Here is a 6,885-nt window from a genome sequence, read left to right as displayed (position 1 = left end):
TGGGGCCTAACTCAGAAAAGCCTCCAATGAATATTCACAACCCATGTGCTATCTACCAGCTTCAGACTGTAACACAGCCAGAAGGCTAGCTAAGTCAGCAATGGCGGACAGGCCTTTGAGACCTTGAGTGCTGAGCAACAGAAGTGGATCACACTCAGTGTATGGTACCTTGATCTACACCGAGTTTTCCCAGTTCACTGACAATAATACCACCTGTGACATACGTGCAGTACTCTGTGGGAAACTGATGAGCGAAGACGTCACCATCATACAGGTTATCATCCCCGACGAAACGCTGGGTCTGATTATTGCAACATAGAGAATGAAGAAGGCAATTTCTTCCCACAGGAACTAGGAATGCTCATACTTGGGTGGATTTACACTCCCCTCACATAGTCAGCCTTCCTTTCTAGTGTTGACATTCACTGCTGTTAGCAGATGATGTCGACAAGAGTCAGCAGCTGCTGTCTGCCCCACGGCCCCCAGGTTCAAGGAAACAAGGCCATCTAAACCAACTGACCACAGACACAGGAGGTTTCCTTCTGTTCTTACAAAGGCGTTCATACAACAAAAGCACACTGTGGTCACGTGGCTGTTAAGGACTAGGACTAGGCAGTGACTACCATAAATGAGTCTCAACCTCCTAAGAGCTACAAACCCTACTCAGTTTACTATTGCACTTAAATTTAAGCTTTCCAACAAGATTTGGAGACAACAAATAGGGGTATCAATGGCAAAGAAAGACTGAATATTTTTGGTTTTGTTCTCTCTTTTTTTTTTTTTTTTTTTTTTTCCGAGACAGGGTTTCTCTGTATAGCCCTGGCTGTCCTGGAGCTCACTTTGTAGACCAGGCTGGCCTTGAACTCAGAAATCCGCCTGCCTCTGCCTCCCGAGTGCTGGGATTAAAGGCGTGTGCCACCACGCCCGGCTGGTTTTGTTCTTTTGAAAGCAGAACATTGAATATATTTTTAAGACAAATTTGAAAGAGGAAACCTATCATACTAAGCAACTAACTCAAAAATTAGGTGAAGACGGGGCAGAGCATCTCTCTGTCCTTCTAGACTCAAGTACTACCCCGCCTCCTCGTCTCTGCCTCTCAGCCTGCACACTGTCTACCTTTGGACTAAAGAAGAGCAGCTGTGGAGAGATCCAAGAGCCATTTAGGAATGTTTGGGTTTTCCCTCAGCTTGTGACATCGGTATTGGAGCAACTGTTGGAGACAAGTTGGGCTAAGTGGTTGGCCTCCCAGTTTTGTCAGATCACTGTTCCTGTGTTTAGGGTGTCAGCAATTGTTGGAGACCCTGTCCAAGGAAAGAGCAGACTTTGAATTCCTTGTTCCTCTCTCTTCCCTGTTGTCACTGTTACTGCCTCTACTGCTTTAACAAGGAAGGCAGTCACTGTTCACTGTGATTTTTGCTCATACATTAAGACCCCAACCTTAACCACTAGCAACTTTTAATTTAAACTCACCCCCTCTGGTAAGATGGGGAGTCTTTAGTCTTCTGGGTTTTCAGCCTTTTGACTGAAATCCAGATTCCAATTAGGATCTCCCAGCCTCAGCAAGTCATGTGATGTCACATGCCCCCTTCTGGTAAGAAGCAGCAAAGCCTCAGCTCCTAGGGCAGGTCTAATTGTCTAGAAATTTGCCTAACATCTAACAGAGACAATGGATTAGGGAGAAGCTTGTGATTGGAGGCACATCTGTAAACTGAATGAAAAAAAAAAGAAATAAAAGGAGAACATGACTGCTCCTAAGGGGCTGAGGCCTTTATTATAGATATAAGGGAGAAAACAGGTAGAGATGGAGACATCTGTGAGAGTCCAGAGTGAAAGTGGCCAGACTGAGCCGGGCCATGTGACAAGAAGTGGAGAAGGACAGGAAGAGAGGAGCCGAAGACCTAGAGGGTCGGCCGGGGTCAAGAGACAGGTGTAACCAAAATTGGTGATTTATACAGGGACCAGAGGAGCTGGGAGGTGGGGAGCCCAGACCAGTACTTGGGCTGGAGAACTCAGGGTAGGAGGTGGGGTATGCCAGCCAGGAGGACCTCAAACAGGTAGGGACTGAGGGACGCTAGGAGAACCTGGCCGCCAGCATCTGCTTTTATTATGTTAATAGGATGTTAATAGGCATCTCAGCCTAATGAGTTTGGTTTGAAACCAAACTCAAAAGAAGTTCAAGGAGGCAGGGAAAGAGCCTGAACAACTAAATGCTCAGGACAACCATAACAGGGAGACCCCCAGCTACCTTTGAATGCTCTACCGCTCACATGGGGAGTTCAGTAAACAGTAGATGTTTGCTAAGTGGCCAGACAGATGAAGGGAGAACAAGTGATGAGCAGAGGAGCGCCTGCTGATGGGATGGGTCACTTACACGCAGCAACCCTCCCTGCTCCACAGAAAGCCTGCTCCACATAGCAGAGGATCCTAACTGTCCCAAGCCCCAGGCATCTCCAGTTTGAGCCCAGAAGTTGGTAATTTTATTCCAAAGCAAGACATGCGCCCCACCTATAACTACGACAATTGAAGAACTGTGAGACGGGTCCCCAGGATAAACTGAAATGCAGTGACAGTCACTGAACAGCAGACAAATGCAATGAAGAAAAGAACTCTTCTCACTCAGGAGGAGCGATCAGGGAAGCAGTCCTCAAAGACTTGATTCTGAGCTACCCAAAGGAAGATAGAAGGAAAAAAACAGGAAAGTCACCACTGGCCTAGAGGCATCTTGAAGTCCTGGTGCTGAAGCAAAAGGACATGAGTAACCAACCATGCAGCCCACAGCCCCACTGTCGGGCAGTGTGCCACCAGGACTGGGGTGATATAGAGGACAACTGTATACTGTTCCAGGTTCTGCACAGCAGTGTATTCTGGAATCTTGTGCTACAGTCCTGACCCCAATCTCACTCCAACACTAGGTCCCTGTCGTTTCAGGATACAGCATAAGGTAAAATATTGATAAGACTAAGTCACACGCTTACCCACGCCATCTTCTTATAGTACCAGTGAGCAAGCCCTAGGGGTGGGAGGTGAACACACTGAGCAATCAAATGAGCTGGAGAGCCCAGGAAGGTGGTGGCTTTGGCCTACCAGATTCCCACTCCCTTGCTGACAGCATCAGTGTGGCTCATTTGGAACAGGTGGGACCATTTGCTTGCCCTGCACAACTGAGGAGAAGGAGCTGAAGGGGGAACGAGAATCTTCCTCAGTGTCCCTTTCCTCCCCATCCAGCCACTTGATATAACCTAAGTGTCTTGGAGGCCAGTTTCTTGGCTCCCAGAATTCATCAGGCTCCACCTCAAGATTCTCACGCCTACAACTCTTACAGGACTGGATATTCTTTTTCTTTCCTTTCTTTCTTTCTTTCTTTCTTTCTTGCTTGCTTGCTTGCTTTCTTTCTTGCTTGCTTGCTTGCTTGCTTGCTTTCTTGCTTTCTCGCTTTCTTTCTCTCTTTCTTTCTCTTTCTCTCTCTCTCTCTCTCTCTCTCTGGTTTTTTCGTGACAGGGTTTCTCTGTGTAGCCCTGGATGTCCTGGAACTCACTCTGTATACCAGGCTGACCTGGAACTTAGAAATTCACCTGCCTCTGCCTCCCAAGTACTGGGATTAAAGGCATGTGCCACCACTGCCCGGCCAGGACTGGATTCATCTATGCCTCTTCCACAGATGTACACAGATGCTCAGTACATCCTGGGGTGACTTTCCTGCTGTCCCAGCACTTGCAACACCCCGGCTCCCTTCTGCTGCAGACTCTATGGTAGAACTAATCAACATGGACTAAATCGCAAGAACTCAGTCTACATTCTTTGCTGAACACTGAGCACTGGACATACAACAGGTACAGCAAATTACGACAAACTTGTTGCTTAGAACAAGAAATGTGGTACCGGGTGCTCAGAATACCAGCATTAGCGGGTGAAGGGAGGGGGGTCATGATTTTGAGATCAACAAGACTCTATGGCAAAACAACAAGAAGCCAACTATGATGATGCAGAATCATAATCCCAGAAGCTGGGAGGTAGAAGCAGGGGAATCAGAATTCAAGGTCACCCTTGGCCACATAGCAGTCAAGGCCAGCCTAGGCTATAGGAGACTGTAACAAAACAAACACAAAATCAACGTTGTGTGGTTGCACAACATTACATTATATTTAAAGCCACTGAACTGCCCAGTTGGAAAGGGCCGGGGGCGGGGGCGGGGGGTGGGGAGCTTGCCATGGTAGCACAGGCTTTTTTGTTTGTTTTTTGTTTTTTTCGAGACAGGGTTTCTCTGTGAAGCCCTGGCTGTCCTGGAACTCACCCTTTAGACCAGGCTGGCCTCGAACTCAGAAATCCGCCGGCCTCTGCCTCTGCCTCTGCCTCTGCCTCCCAAGTGCTGGGATTAAAGGCGAGCGCCACCACTGCCCGGCCAGGCTTTTAATCCAAGCATTTGGAAAGCAGAGGCTCAAGGACTGAGGCCACTGTGGGATACATGGTGAGATCTCACTTCCAAAACATAAAAACAGCAATAAGGGTTACACAGGAAGTCTAGCTATGAAAATAGCAAGCAAAATGCATTTTGACGTTTTGGTTGTGAGCCTAACTAAGGGCTGAAACATCTCTCCAATTTGTAAAATGCATGCTATGTACCAGCAGTAACAGAAGAGCTTTGGAGACATTTAAAGCAACAGCAAACAAAAGGACCTAGGGCTAAGTCTCATGAAGTGGCCATGGGGCTTCTGCCCCACTGCTGCAGGCTTCACAGCCACTGACTGTGGAGAAGCTGAGGAGTCCAGCGACAAGTGAGTTTTAAAATGTGGTATATATGCCCAGTGAAATGCTACTCAGCCACACAGAAAGGATAGAACCAAAGATCATGCTAAGCAAAATAAGCCAGACTTGAATAAATATGTTTCCTCACGTGTGGGATCTAAATGCATCAAATGTGTATATCGGAGATGAAAACAGAAAGAGAGACCACTTGGGGAAAGGGAGATCACTTGGGCAAACAGAATGGGGAGAGGGGTAGGAGAGAACAGGGGACAAGAACAAAGGAGAGTGACATCTATATATGAAAGGCCATAATGAAACCCATCACTTTGCATGAGGACTGAAAAACCCGAAGGCAAGCAGGACTTCCAACCTGGAAAGTACAAAACCCACTGCTCAGTGTTGCAGCAGCAGGCGGCACAGCAGGCCGGTCCTCCCAGCCGACCCTGCATGTGCTTCATTGTTTGTTTGTTTTCATCATCTTTAGCAGTATCTTTGTTTGCGTTCTGGGAAAAATCTGTCCTACATGTTCTAGTTTCCATTTCTGTTTCATCTCTGGGTTTTTTTGTTTTTTTGTTTTTTTGTTTTTTTTTTGGTTTTCGAAAAAGGGTTTCTCTGTGTAGGCTTCACAGCCACTGGACAGCTGAACTGGACAGCTCACTGAACTGGACAGCTCCTGGCTGTCCTGGAACTCACTCTGTAGACCAGGCTGGCCTCGAACTCAGAAATCCGCCTGCCTCTGCCTCCCAAGTGCTGGAATTAATGGCGTGCGCCACCACTGCCCGGCCTGTTTCTTCTCTGAAGAATCCTTTTCTTTTGTTTTCAATTGTTCCTCTCTCTCCTGTGCCTCCGCCGTTCTTCAAAAACATAAAATTACAATTTTAATGCAAGACATTTAAAAAGCATCATCCTCTAAGTAAGAAATCTACAACAGACAAAAATCCTATCGAGAAAACAGGGTTGGGGGAGGAAAACAAGAAACCTGTTGCTTTAAAGGGTAGGGACTTCTTGTTTGAGAAGAAACCAGAGGATTAAGAGCTCTCCAACCAGCCAATCAGCAAGTGCTGGGCTCGATGTCAAACCTTGTCTCAAAAGGTGGATGGACTGAGAACCAGGCGCTTGCCTTTAATCCCAGCCCTGGGGAGGCAGAGGCAAGTGGGTCTCTGTGAGTTCGATGCCTACAGAGGTCTACAGAGTGAGCTCCAGGACAGCAGACAGCCAGGACTACATAGAGAGACCCTGTCTTGAGGTGGAGGTGTCTTAGGGGTTTCGAGAGAAACACTGCCTGGGGGGAGGGTGGCGGACTCATCCACTGAGAGCACTTTGCAGTGCAAACCTGATGTCCTGAGTTCTCTCTCAGGAGTCCACGACAAGGTGGAAGGTAAGAGCTGACTCCACAAAGTTGTTTTCTGACCTCCAGTCATGCTGTGGAATGTCCATGCTGAAACACGCACACGCACACGCACACACACACCAACCATACAGTACCATAACAGAAAATACGTTCTTTTAGGTAGAAAGAGCTAGAGAAGAATACCATATACGGATGGGTGCACACTTACTGGCACAGTGACAGTATTATTTAAATGAGTAGGGTGGAGGAGGAGGAGACCAAGATACCTCCTAAGGAGTGCACATAAGGAAGGTTCAGGCTGGTCATTCCTCCAGAAGACCTGGGTTCAATTCCCAGCTTTACATGATAGCACACTGACTGATCTAATGCCACCCTGGGGGATCCAGTGCCCTCTCTAGGCCTCATGGGCAATGCACATAGTGCCCAGACAAACATACAGGCAAAAAACCCATACATGTAAAAAGGTTAGGAAAAAAAAACTTAAAATTTTTTTCAAGAAAAAAAAAAGTGACATACACAACAAGGAAAAATTCCAGATGCACATAGCCCTGCGCTGAGATTCCAGACCTCAGTCCCTGTCTGTTGGCCTCCATCCACAGCTGCATCACTGAGGGTGAGCCCTCTCACTGGAGACCTGTCCTCATGTCCTTGCAGGACACCTTCCCTCTTAGTGCAGTGTTCCATGCTCCTACTGCAGTGCTCCATGCTCCTACTGCAGTGCTCCATGCTCCTACTGCAGTGCTCCATGCTCCTACTGCAGTGCTCCATGCTCCTACTGCAGTGCTCCATGC

General features: G+C 47.6%; 1 long non-coding RNA gene across 1 annotated transcript in view; it reads right to left on the bottom strand.

Annotated features, from left to right (window-relative positions):
• Positions 1-5,566: 5,566 nt before the first annotated feature.
• LOC110297116 overlaps positions 5,567-6,885 on the bottom strand; it is a 3,610-nt gene continuing 2,291 nt past the window's right edge. The window contains exon 3 of the long non-coding RNA XR_002378249.2: positions 5,567-5,597. This is a non-coding gene — a long non-coding RNA (uncharacterized LOC110297116). The remainder of the gene's footprint in view (positions 5,598-6,885) is intronic.

Source organism: Mus caroli, chromosome 6, assembly GCF_900094665.2.
Source record: "Mus caroli chromosome 6, CAROLI_EIJ_v1.1, whole genome shotgun sequence".
In the NCBI taxonomy this organism is placed as follows: domain Eukaryota; kingdom Metazoa; phylum Chordata; class Mammalia; order Rodentia; family Muridae; genus Mus; species Mus caroli.
The sequence above is the reverse complement of the archived record's forward strand: the minus strand, read 5'-3'. Positions and strand labels throughout refer to the sequence as shown.